The following is a 14,760-nucleotide window of genomic DNA, read 5'->3' as shown; positions in this document are numbered from 1 at the left end:
ACTATGTACAAAATCATAATTCACAGTGAAGCCACAGGAAGGGAGAGAAGGTCAGGGTCAAGCTCTTTATGAATTTCAGTTCTGCAATCCTGCACTCCTGTTTTCCTTCAAAGTCATCCGCTTTCAATGCACAAATATACATGCCTGCTGGCAATGTCCTGTGAAAGTTTGTATCAGCAAGGCAGAGGGACAAGCTCTATAAACAGAAAGATTTAAATTTTATTAATAAGATGCAACATACATAAACCAGTGAGGAAGCAAAATTAAACCTTTCCTTTGAGCTACTATCTTATCTTTGGTAGTGAGACACCACACAAACAGAACTATTTCAAAGCATAAAGGTAAAAGTATTCTTCATTGACAAGGTTGTCAAGTAGTATCCGACTATAGAGGGTGGTGCTCATCTCCGTTACTAAGCTGAAGAGCCAGCATTGTCAGAGACTACTTTGTGTTCATGTGGCCAGCATGACTGCACAGAATGCTGTTTACTTTCCCACTGGAGTGGTACCTATTTATCTACTTACATCTGCATGCTTTTGAACTGCTAGGTTGGCAGAAGCTGGGACTAGTGATGGGAGCTCATCCCATCATGTGATACCCAGGCCTCGAACTGCCAACCTGCCAATTTTGCATTCAATAGAGTCAGTGTCTTAACCACTTGAGCCACTGCATCCCGCCACATATTTCAAAGCATACCCTTGTCAAAATTTAATTGTCCTTCTCAAATTCCAAATGTAAATTATGGATGGTGACAACAGTAGCATAAGTAATAGAGGTTTAGTTTGGTACATATGAAGCAATGTATGACAGTAGCAGATTGAACAAGGATTTTGAATGCAGTTTACTATATGACAACAGAAGTAAAAATCTATACATCTTCGGTATGACTAAAGAAGAGAGAGAGACTTGCTAAAATATTTAATTGAATTAACTCATGATATTTGAATATATTTGTATATTTTGTCCAACTAGCTTCATTTTTCAGATATGATTAAAATAACTGCATTGAAGTTAATCAGATCAGAACAAAATTTAAATATCTTAAGTGTCTGGACTGGGAAGCAGGACTTGCAGAAATATATGCCAGGGAAGGAGCAGACAGCATAAAATATTTTTTGCTATTTAAAATAAAATATTATGGGAATGTTGCAGTTCTACAGCCTGAATGATGTGCATTGCAAATTACAACATCCTTTCTAGGAAATTTATGTTGATTTATTAGGAATATGTTCAACCTCACATACCAGATTCCTCTATGTCTACTCCTATCTGAAGGATGTACAAACCACACTTTGAGTTTCTCTGCATTTGTTTTATACATTTCATCATCACTTTAAATCTGAATTAAAAATGTTCATGTTTTCCAAAGTACAATATTTTGAATTGTAGCTTAATGTTATTTTATAAGCCTGTTTATATTTGATTGTGTGTGTATCGGCTAGTTTGCTTTATATTACATTGTACTTTTTGTATTTTACTAGATAATTTGTTTTAGAACTATATTGCAGAGTTTTATTATGCTTTCCTTCCATCTGTGTGTATGTGTATGCACACACTTTAGACTGCACACCTTTGGCAGCATTCACTGTTTTCAGTTGTTGTACATGTAAAGTACCATGTAAATTGTAAATTGATGACAGTATATTAATAAAAAGAATAATAACAATAATAAAGGTAATCTGAAAATGACTGAAATAATACAATTAAAAATTTAAAGCATGTTCAAACAAATAAAAAGACAACATATGGAACTAGCTTCAGAAATCAATGAGAAAAGAATAGAACCTTTTGGCTAGAACAACTAGTAGTAAATCACCGAGATGAAAACAGGATAATTATATATGTGGATACACCAGATACTTAGCTACCCTTCTGGTTTTGTTTGTTTGTTGGTTTTTGTTTTTTGTGGCACAGAGAAAAGGTTTAAACAAGATATTTATTGGGTCGTGGCAACTGTATTCAGTGAGGCTGGACAGGGTTGCTTTGGGATTCCTCAGAATTTGTGAAGAAAAATGAGGTTATGCACAATATAATCCTATATACACTGTGGTGGTAATCCTTCAGCCTTCTAGAAGTTGGTGGACAACTCCCAGCAGCACTAGCCAGCATTGCCAATGTTGAAGAATGCTGGAAGTTACTGGAAGTAATAGGGAGTCCTGGTAGTGCAGTGGTTAAATGCCAGTACTGCAGCCATTCACACCTACAAGGTTGGGAGTTGAACCCAGGCAGGGCCCCAGGGTCCACTCAGCCTTGCATCCTTCCATAGTACCCAGCTTGTTGGGGGCAATTGGCTTAAACCGCTTAGGGAGTGCTTAAGTGATAAGCGACATAAAAATGTACTTTCTATTGCTATTGCAGCCCAGTAGCATCTGGAGGGCTAAATGACCCCCACCACCACCAAGCGGCAGCCACAGGTATACATGCTAACAAGGAGTGGCTTGGAGGGAGTAACTTCTTCTGAGCACACTTATATAGAATTGATCTGTACTGTATAGTACTGAATACATCTGTATACAATAGTAAAGTGCTGTACTGCCTTGCCAGAGGTAGGGGATAGAACTGATCTCAGAAGCTGGAATGTCCCTTTACCTGGATCAACCTCACAGGCTGGATGTCAGAGTAAGGAACACAGACACACCCCAGGGTCACACCCAAAGCTCCATCCTCTGGCATCATCTTTCCCATTTCTGTTTTTTTTTTCCCTGTACAGAAAGAGACCCTGGGAAAACAACTTGGTGTGCACTTACAGGTTCATCAAGGCATTGGCTGAGCTGCCATTGCTTACCACTTCTTGGATTGTGTTGAAAACAAAAATCTCAGTCAGTGCTTGGAGTTGCCACTTCTCTTCCAGGTGACATTTGAAACATACAGTAGCTTGGCATAAGAAGCAGCAGGCAAGGAAACTCAATGCATTGGCTTTCATCACATATGAAGCTTCTTTGCTTGAGGAAGGCAAGGGAGGAAAGGAGCAGGCTCAGCCATAATTGCAAGGATAACCTCCTTGAAGATGAATCTGGCTCTTCCTCTTCTCATTTCCTTGCCCAGAAAAGGAAGGATGGAGACAACCTATGGCTCATTCATCCTAAGGGATGAATACTTGAGGAAGGACTTTGGGGATGGGGAAAGACTAAATCACATGCAACCAGGCCCAATAACCAGTTTCTCTGTAGCATTTTGGACCGGCTGAAGTTTCCGGTTTTCAAAGGCAGTCCCACATAGAGCATTGCACAGAAGCATGCATAACTGTAACAATATCTGACCATTACCACACAAGCTTTAACTGTGCAAATGTACTCCTGGTTGGAAAGAGCTGAAAACTGCTCATCCAAGTTCAGGATTGAGTCCAGGAGTATCTGGATTAATTTTTTATTTGCTCACCCTCATCCATTCCATTCCTGACCACAGATATGTTTAGCACCAAAATACCTCCTTGAAACTGGCCAAGGCAAATTTCAATGTGTAAAGCCAAAGAATATAGATCCTCCTTTACATCAAATATAAGTGCAATTGTTGTTGTGTGTCTTCAAGTCATTTATGACTTATAACCTAAGGTGAACTTATCACAGGTGTTTCTTGGCAGCATTTGTTCTGAGGGGGTTTGTCATTGCCTTCCTGAGGCCGAGAGCATGTGACTTGTCCAAGGTCACTCAGCGGGTTTCCTTGGCTGAATAGGGATTTGAACCCTCACCTCCAAAGTCAGAGTCCAGTGCTCAAACCACTACTCCTAGAAGTGCAAGTGGCTTGTCCTATAACAGAGGCTGTGAAGCAGAAGCTGGTGTGACTTGAATAGATCTCTGTGTACTGCTGTTTCCTATATTCACAACCTTTTCCACACCAAGCAGTGCCCATGCTACCTGCAAGTTAGAACTGGAAATGTACCCCTAGCATCAGTGGTGGTGAGGTCAACAGTTACTGACCTCTTAATTTATAAAGCCCAGCAGTGAAATATTTGCTAACAATAACATGTGAGGTTCTCAAAAAGTCTGGGCTTTTGTGATCACCTTTCACCAAGTGTTTTGTATCTTAACCAATTCAAAATCTAGAATTACAAAAGAGAAAATTCTTAATGTTGCTAAACAAACATTTTCTTTCCTTCAATTTCCCCCATATTTAACTCTTGTCATTTCACTTTCAAGAAACTATTCCTGGTATGTTGGGGAATGAGTTAAGAAGTCACTTCTGGCTAACTTAGTTGTCCAACCAGTTACAGGAACCAAGATCTGGGATTTTCCTAGTTTTCAGTGAACAGTGTCCATACACTTTTGAACAGATGGGATGATAGGGGACTTTGACAGTTAAAGTATGTAACATACAACCTAATGCAAGGAAAGAAGCTGAACCTGCTGAAAGTTACTTTTCTGTGAAGCTTTAAATCTACAGGAGATGGAATTCCCTTTGTACTGACCATACAGTATGTTGCTGTTGTGTGCCTTCAAGTTATTTCTGACTATGGTGACCCTAAGACAACCCTACCACAGCATTTCATTGGCAGAATTTGTTTGCAGGGATTCATGCCTTCCTCTGAGGGTGTGATCTGCCCAAGTCACCCACTGGGTTTCCATGGCCAAGTGAACTCTGGTCCCTCACTATCCTAGTCCAGCATTCAAGCACTACACTATCGTGTTTACTAGCCCATATTCAGATTAATAAACCATGTCCGAATTCTGTTGCTAGTCCTACCTAAAGTACCCACTGAATCAATGGGAATGTGTTGACTTGTGTATGCGTGCACATGTGTGCACATGCACCTTCAAGTCATCAATTTATGGCAATCCCATGAATTTCATAGGACCCACCATGGATTATCAGAGACTTCTGTATTTCACTTAGGAAGGGAGAGAGGAAGGGTTATAAGAACAAACAAGAGTCTCTCTTGGGCTGCATCTACATTGCAGATTCAGTTTGACACCACTTTAACTGTTGCGGCTCACTGCATGGAATTCTGGGATTGGTAGTTTTGTGAGATATCTAGTCTCTGTCAGAGAACTGTCGGGCCACAACAAACACAGCAAATCCCAGGATTCTATAGGATGGAGCCATAATACTTAAAGTGGTGTCAAACGCATTAATTCTGCAATGTGATAGCAACCTTGCTTTAACTAGTAGAGATAAGATTTTTATGAATGCATCACTGCATGACATAGACAAGTCATTTTTTTTCACTGGAAATGAGGATAATATTCTCTCAGATTTTAGGGGTTGTAAGGATTACTAAAAAATGCCTGGCATCTTGTTTGTAACCTACACATGTATAACTTGTGCTACACATGAACTATTCACCAAAGCACAACAGATGCATTCTGCTGACAGCAGCGAAAGCAGAGTTGCAGAAGAGCAACAATTTGGTGTGTGTGCTTACACCTTACACATTACAGTTGTGCATTGCACCATGGCACCCAGTCGTTGATACGGATTATGCAATGATTTATCTGCATGGTGGTTGCATAGTGCTGGTGTAGTATGTCTTTGCATGCATATTTACACTATGTTGAAGGGATGTTGCATTGCAGCCACTGAATGTGAAGCACTTGTAGGTGAAATAGGTACTGCTGGTGGTAGTGGTGGTGGTGATCAAATAACAGCAGTAACAAGCAGCAGCAGCAACAACAGTAACAGTGAAACAACAACAACACAACTCCTCCCTGCTCACCAACTGCTTCTCAAAATAGTCTGATTGTGATGAAAATGCATCTTAGGATCTGTCTACATGGGACCAATAAAAAGTCCTTCTCCACCCATTATCTTGGAAGGGAGTCTGGACAATGCACAGCCAAAACCCTGGTTTTCTGGCAAACAGTCTGAACAACATTTTTGTAACAGTTTTAAAAACTCTGGATCTCCCAGAAGATATGAGCCCTCCATTTTGATCCAGCTGGTTTTTCACACATGCATCCTGCTATACTGCCTGGCATCACAACTGCTGAAAACACCCTTGCTCTGAGACCAGAACAAAGTGCCCAGCCATGTGATTGAGGCTGGGCACCTCGTTCTGACCTCAGAAGAAGTGACACTCACCGGTGGCTGTGGCGCTGCATGGCACAGTGGGACATGTGCCCGAACAGCTTTCGGGCACTAGACCAGAGTGTCCCAGGTAACAAGGGGAGGTTGGGGCAGCTGGGGGGCCAGGATATTCTTTGTTGCTCCCGGAGTATTCTGGCAGGTGCAGACACCACCTAACTGAGGAGGTACACAGGCATCAGAAAATTTTATTTCAGTAATCAAGGTATATTTTTGCCAATATTGTCACTGTTCTTTCATACACCATATCAAGCATTACTCGCTTTCCTCCCCTAGGGCAGCAGTAAACTTAGGTGAGCAAATTCATGAAAGGCTAGAAAAAAAAGGAAACTGTTGATTTTAGAGAGGCTCAGTGGGTCAATGTGATGGCTGTAGCTGTCCAACTGCCCTTAGCTATTTCACTGACCTTGCTACTTTTGTGCTGTAGGACAAATACTTACATTCCTTCTCTAACCCTACCCCACCCCCCCCATTTTTAAAGACCCAGAGGTCACTCCTCTCTCATCTGACTTTTGCGAGAAATAACATGAAACATATGCACAATTTATTTAACATTAATTTTATTCCTACGATCGATTAAAATGGATTTGAATTTCTGAAAGAAGCTCAGAAGTCCCTCTTGAGCAGAGTATCAGTTATAAAAGTTAGTATTCCTTGGAAAAAAAGGTTCATTCCTGGAAGCTGCCAATTGGTGCATTCAGTAAGCTGCAAGATATTGTTTTGTTATGCACATGGAATCTAAATACACTGAGGTTGCCAAAAGAAAAAGGAAATTAAATGTGTTCCATATTAGATGAGAGAACCTCAGTCTGAATACTCTGTAATTCAATGCCAATAGTTAGTTCCTCACAAAATCTTTTGGATTGAGCCAGGTCAAATATATAAAGGTGAGAAATTAATATACTGAAATGCATCATATACTGGCCACTATCTTTTGAGATTACTTCAGACAGCATGAGTAGGTGACTGAGCAACCACAAGGTGTAAGAAAAGGATGAGGAATGGCCAACACATTAGAAAAGGAGATTTTATGCATATCCCTTACATCACATATTTAATGTGATGATTGTCCAAATTATATTAAGGCTAATCACTCCCTCTCAGTTCCCCTCCTGTTTAGCAGCCTAGGGATCAATCTCTGAGTTGGTGTCCAAACTGAAGAATGGAAGACATATGGGAAAACATTATGCATATCTTCATCCCCAGTATGACAAGCAAGTGTTTAGCCCTTACCATCGTTTGTGTTTAAAAAAAAAAAAGCAGAAGATTTTAAACTGGAAAAAAACAGTTTATTGTTTTAACTGAGAGCCAGTTTTCAGGGCTCAGATTACAAGAAAGGAGCAACAAACTCAAACCAGTTCTTCAGAATATGGAAAACACACAAAAACTTCTGCAGAGTCTTTGCTCATGCTCATCCTCAGATCTTTTTCCCCACGGGTTCAAAATACTTGTATTTCAGCCCGGCAAGCTTACATTCATATACCAGTCCATTGGTCATAGTGAGCCAATCTGGGCAATAGAAAGTGGTGGGAAAAGGGGAGATGGAGAAGAAGAAGACAAAGTGCCTTCAAGTCAAGTCAGATTTATGCAGGGGTGTAGCAGGATTTTAGGAAAGGGGGGTCCAGACTAAGTGCCACCATTATAATGGGGCGTGGTGCGGCGGTGCAGCAGCACACACCAGGCATTTTTCTAATGGAAAGGGGGGGGGGTCCGGACCCCAAGAACCCCCCTTGGCTACGTCCCTGATTTATGACAACCTATAATGCATCGAGGAAGTAGACTCTGAGGAAGAGACTGAAGTCACGAAAACCATGCTGCCAATTTATTTCTTTTAGCTCAAAGGTGCTACAATCTCTTTGCTTACGGATTATACAGAACAAGGCTAATCTTGAATTCTAACCTTATGGGTTTTTAAATAATAATAATAATAATAATAATAATAATAATAATAATATTTATTTGTGTTTCCCCGCCTTTCCCAGTGGATTGAAGCGGGGATACAGACTATTAAAAAATCAAACAAACAATCTTATAAAAACATAAAAAATATTACATCAACACCATCAATACAACAGTACAAAAATCCATCAACCATCCAGCATCCAGGGGCAGAGGCAAAATATTGTTGTCAGCAGGGATATGGTCTTCATTCTTCAGGGGGGGGGGGGAAGCTTGACAAAAGAGTACCATTTTAAGTTCTTTTTAAATGTTTCCAAGGGGTCATGAGATGGAGCTCCTCAGGTAGGCTATCCAGATCCACGGGGCCATTATAGTAAAGGCCTTTTGAGAGAGGAAACATATTTCGAAGATGGTTTTTCCAAAAGTTCTTACCAGATGTTCTGAGTGTGTGGGGAGGATCATATGGGAAGCAGTCCCTCAAGTAACTCGGGCCCAAGCCATGTGGAGCTTATAAGGTTTTATAAGGTCTTGATAAAGTTTAGGCAGAGGAGGTTTGCCATTGTGTTTCTCTTGGTCTGAAATAGTGTAGTTGCCCAAAGTCCCCAATGGTGTAGTGTGCTGAGTAAGGATTTGATCTCAGGTCTCCAGTCTAGCCCACACTCAGACCATTACACCACACTGGAGCTGTTTCAAATGAATGAGTGCTCTAATTCTCTTTTCCTGGAATAGTTTTATACTTTAAGTTCTTAAATCCTTTACGTTTTATTAAATACTACGTTTCATTTGTATGTGGTATTATTGAGTCTCATTCAAAGGAGAAAGGTAGAATATGAATCAAGTACATAAATTTCCACTGATTCATGTCATTTCGTACTTTTCATCCATCAGGCTTTCTTTCTTCTAGGAGTCCACATACAGATTTTAACAGGGATTAATGGTTGTGCCAGGAAGGCTCCAGAAATTAGTTGTGTAATCAACACAGTCTGCCATATTCTCATGCGCCAGTTAAAACTACTGAACATGAAGGAATAAATGAGACATGTTGAACTATCTGATCATTATTTAAGGAGTCTTTTCTGTTTCTTTTTTCCTGTTATCCCATTCAATATGTGCTAATTTGGTGTTGCATTAATTTAACAAGAAAGTAGCAATCACTATACTCATTTTATTTTTATTTTTTATTTTATTTTTATTTTTATTTATAAAACATACAAACAAAGCTAAACGCAAAGAAAAAAATCAACAAAATATCAAAACAATAACACCACCATAAACCACATTAAACAAAACACACTTACATTTAAAGACCCTTCCCTCCTTCAAATTAAAGACATCTGTCGTTTGTGTACTTTCTTCATTTACATTCTCCTTTCTTTGTTGCAGATTATTGAAAGCACCCCTTCAATGTTGTTAATATTGTGTTAATTGTATCCATTACAATTATAGATTGTAACATTATGTAACATTCAGCTAACAGATACATATTTGTTAATGTCCCCTATGAATATATTTTTCCTGTATTCTATCAACTCCATTCTATTGTACACTTCATATCACTTCGTGTTTCTTTTTCCTTTGTGTACTATCAATCATTATTTTATTTTCAAAACTTGACCGTCTGTTATATCACTAAGCACGCTATAATATAACATCTTTCCCGGGCTAGATTTTTATCTATATTCTTTTCTATCTTTATTTCTGTGCTTTCTTTATTTGCTCTTTACAATGTTCTATAATGGGTGCCCATATTCCCTCCCATCTGACTCCTCTCCTCCCTCAATATATTTGTGAGTCTATCTGATTCTACATATCAAACACTTTCAAGTACCAATCCGATATCAGTAGGGCTTCTTTACTTTTCCATCTTCTTGCAACACCATCCGAGCAGCTGTTATCAAAAAAAGATAATTTTCCAAAACTTTTCAAGTTTTACATCCTTTACCATACCCAACAGAAAAAATCCAGGTTCGAATTTAATTCTGTATTTAAGATTTCTTCTAGTCCTTATGAATTCGTCTCCAAAAGGTTTGTGACTTTTTTGCACTCCCACCACATATGTATATAATTGCATTGTTTTCTTTACAATTCCAACATTCTTTCTTCTGATTTGGTTATCATCTTGTTTAGCTTTTCTGGGGTTATATACATCTATATTGTAGCTTTAGATAATTTTCTTTACCTCTGGGCTGAGTGTAATTTCAACCTTACTTTCCAGTTTCGTTCCCATTCTTCCATCAATATTGGCGTTTTTAGATCTTGTGCCCATTTTATCATAAACTGTTTCACAGTTTCGTCTCCATTTCTATTTCAAGTAACAATTTGTATAGCTGGGAGATGGTATGTTTTGTATCCTCCCCATTATCTTCCAAATGTGGTATCTTCTTTTTCTATCTGATATTTTTTATTGTCTAATTTATATCTTTCCACAATTTGTCTATATAGAAACCAATTGACACTGAAACCCTCTTCTGTCAGCTCTTCCATTGTTTTATTCTAATCGTTCCCTTTCTGTCTTTAACAAATCCTTATATCTCACCCAATCCATATCCTTCATCTCTCTCTCCTGAAGAAGGCTTCGTTTATTGATGCCCATCCTGGAATTTTAGTTACAGAAGAGGTTTATATTTCTGCCAAATTGTTAATAAAGATCTCCTTATGAAATGGTTGTTAAAATTTTGTTTATTTTAATTTGATCATATAATAGATATCCATGCCAGCTACAACGTATCAAAACCTTCTAGTTGTAGAATTTTGTCTTTTTTAATCTGTACCCATTCTTTACCCATCAAGACAACATGCATGATAATAGTTTGTAATTTGGTAATCCAACCCCCCCTCTCTCTTTACTACCTGCAGTATTTTGAGTTTGATTCTTGGTTTCTTTTTGTCCCATATAAATTAGTTATCTCCTTATTCCACTCCTTGAATGGTTTGTCAGTTGTTATGATAGGTAAATTTTGGAATAAAAATAGTAATTTAGGTTGTATACATCGTATGCCGCTATATTACTCATTTTAAAGACAAACATTTCATGCTATGTAAATTGTAGGTTGTGTTAAAAAAATCCACACTGGAAGCTTGTCTTGTTATAAACAATCCTAGCCGAAATATTATTTACAAATGAACCTCTAACTCAGTAATAAAGAGACAGGCAACCAGCCCTCCAGATGTTTTGGCTACAACTGGCACAATTCCTGATCATTGGCCATGTTGTGTAGGGCTCATGGAACTGTTATCCAAAACATCAGATAGCAACAACAAGTTTCTGTCCCTTGCAGTCCTGCAATTTGATAAGGAACTAATTTAGTTGCATAATAGCATGGAGCAATGGCCACTTGATTAACACTAAAGAATTGTAAAGAATTTTGAAAAAATACCAAAAGTTTTGCTCAGCTGAAACCAATTGTAAATTATGATGTGAGGAGAATATTTTATCTGTCAGGTTATCACAAAGCTCATGATAAGGCAGCATAGTTAGGATTCCAGTAATGTCGGGGAAAATTAATCCAGAATGCTGTCAAAAGCATATAAATAATTCTAATAATATGGTGGATTGAATACAGTCATGAAATGCATGCAAAGCCTCACCTGACTCTCAATAGTTGCACATGAAGGCAAGCAGGGTCAGGAAGAGGAGAAGCAGGTGAAGCAGGTGCAGCGTCCTATAATTGTAGCACTGGGGTAAGACAAGCCGTACCCTGGCCCTTTAGATTACAATTTCATAGCATTATTATTCTTATGGAATCCTGGGCCTTTAGGAAGGGGCCTTAACATCCTAAGCCAGAGTATGCCTTTAGAGCCCTGACATAATTAAAACCCCAGGATTTCCCAGGATGCAGCTGTGGCCTTTAAATTGGAATCCTAGTAAGAAAATCTGTATAGTAAAAGGACTACTGGTGACATTGTATTGTTCTACAAGCAATATTATGGAAATACCCTATTTGGGAGGACCAAAATGAGGACATTCCCCCACCCCAGTATACAAGGGCAGCTGCATGGTTCAGCCCCAGATTGGAAGTCTGAACCATTTTATTACAATGCAGTTGCCCTTTTTAACATATGCGTTATATTCATCCTTCCATATCCATGGTTTGTATCCAACCGATTCAACTATTTATGTTGTGAAAATATGAAACAAATATATAAATTACAAAAAGCAAACCTTATTTTGTCCATTTTGTATAATCAACCTCCTCTGAACAAACATTCACTGTGCCACTGTAATTAATGGGACTGATATCAACTGAGTCTGGTACACATGGGGATTCTGGAACCAAACCCCAGTGGATACCAAGGGTCTACTATATATGTATGGCACTCCATTCTGTTATATCATACTGTGTGATATTCAATTTTAGTGTATTACCTAGAGGCTGCAGTTGGTCTGTGAGTTTTGCCCAAAACCATTCTCAAAGCTCCTAAACATACAAATGCAAAAAGGCCTCTCCACTACCTCAGATCTTTTGTTTCCTCTCCAAAATGGTGATGGAAAGGGGTGTTGTGTTACCTCCGTCACCATTTTGGAGGAGGAATATAAGAAAATTGAGGTATTATATGTCTAGGGAAGAGTGTAGCCTATGGAGGTAGAAAATTGGCCCATGGCTCCCTCTCAATTGGCCAGTCTTGTGTTGGGCTAATACTGTACATTTAATCATATAAAATTCCCCAATTATTTGCTCAAATGTAAGCCCCATTGACTAAGAAGAAAGGTATGTATGGGTGTTGGAAGTAGTCCAGCGTGAGCAGCAAACATGTTGTTGTGTGTTGTGTGCTTCAAGTCATTTCTGACTTCTGGCGACCTCAGGAGTTTATCACACAGGAGGAATTTCTCTTAATTTCGAATGAAAAGAAAGTGGGGCCAGAACGTATTCATGTGAATTCGCGAATTCAGCAAATTTACGTGAATTGAATTGCTGTCGAATTGAATTCCCATTGCCCGAAAATAGCTTGCCATTGCCCGAAATTGCATGTGGTAGTCTAACACAATAATGTGAAACCCCATGATTGCGTTCAGACTGGCTTCCCATTGCTGAAATTGCGTGTGCTAGTCATCACGCAATAACGTTAAACCCATGATTGTGTTCGATTGCCATTAGAAATACTTCCAGTTTCCCTTGTCTGATAAACTCCAATGGTGAACCTATCCTAGGGTTTCTTTGCAAAATTTGTTTAGAGATTGCCATTTCTTCCCTGAAGCTGAGAGCAGGTGATTTGCTCAGTGGGTTTCATGCCTGAGCTGGAATTGAACCCTAGTCTCTATAATTGCAGTCCACTATGCCACACTGGCTCTCTGCAACAAACATAAACACACTGTAATAATAGGGTAGCCACTGACAGTCACATAAAAAAGAAACAAATCACCCCTAAAAAGAGACACTGATTTGCATAAAAATTTCCATATGCTCAGTTCAATCAATGCAACATTTAGAATTTTCACTATACTTTACTTTTTGCATCTCATCATAGTGGGCAATACCGAAGGCTGCGCTTCTCCATTAAGAATTTGGCTTGATAAATGTTCAGTTCCTCCTTTCCATTTGGATGGGCCAGCAGGGTTGCATTTGTCTTTGATAAAAATGAATATTAAAATCGAAGTCATAAAAGAAGTATTTAATGTAGACTTCAATCAGATGCTGACATGCTTTCTGAAAGAGAGTAGGGCCATGCAAATTGGCAACAACTACGATAAAAGGAAGCATGCTGAATAGGGGCAGAAAAATTATCAGGGATGAAAACAGTCACAGTTAATGCAGAAGCCTTTTACCATAAGCCTTGGGAAGTTTTTAACTTCCACACATCTGATACAGACCTTTCCTAAGCATCCTGACTCTCTGTAACCAGTAAGCACATACCCAACTTTCATCAGGTTCACATCAAGTTACAGATTATTTTTAACATCGTTTTTGGAAAAAATCTTCCCAAGAAGATAATGAGCAAAGGTTAAACAAGAGAGAAAATACTTAGTAGCTCCAGTTGTGTTTTATCAAGCCTTTCGAATCCCACATCACCTAGATTCAAGAATAGGTCCATCTGTGCCACCTTCAAGGTTTTGCCCTAGGCTGAACCCCTTTGGAATATGCGCCCACAGAGCTCCGTCGGCCACTCCCAGCTCAGTTTAGAAGGGACTTGAAAACCTTCCTATTCGAGCTGCATTCCCCGAATGAGTTCCTGATGGCCTTCCTCCCTCTTGGTCGGCAAGATGGCTGGCGGAGGGGGTTTGACTTGTTTTTAATATTGTATATTATTGTATTGTGTTTGATTTTATTGTAATGTTCACCGCCCTGATCGATGGAAGGGCGGTATATAAATAAAAATTTTATTATTATTTTATTATAAATTTGCTTCCTCTGAAGATTGCACCAGCATTTCTTTTCTGTGCCATCAGGGAATGGGTTGTGAACCATGAGTGGAGAATCAAAGCAATGTATTCTGGTTGACACGTAGGTTGGCCCCATTCAGAGGGCAGAGGTACTGAAATTTTCATTGAGTACATTCAAGTGTACATGAACCTAACCCTAACCTTCAATACATTGGGGGTCAGAAAATGTTCCACAGTTCATTTAATGCAGAAGTGAATGGGAAGCCCTTCAGCCTTGAGAAACTCATGGTGACTTGTGTTAAATGCTTATAGACTACCCCGTAACCTGTGTGTCTTCTTGGTCTACAGTACTTGAACTCCAGGGGTAAGTTAATGTCCCTGCTTGTCCTCCAATGATCTTTAGACTGGCTTTGGATTGGACAGCCTTTCAGATCGACTCAAAATAGAGGACTGACCTCTATAAAGAAGGACACAAAGCCATCCTATGTGTTTTAATAGGGTAAATTGGTGGTTGTTTTTGTGTG

Source organism: Sceloporus undulatus, chromosome 4 (assembly GCF_019175285.1).
Source record: "Sceloporus undulatus isolate JIND9_A2432 ecotype Alabama chromosome 4, SceUnd_v1.1, whole genome shotgun sequence".
NCBI lineage: Eukaryota > Metazoa > Chordata > Lepidosauria > Squamata > Phrynosomatidae > Sceloporus > Sceloporus undulatus.
This window is presented reverse-complemented; position numbering follows the sequence as displayed.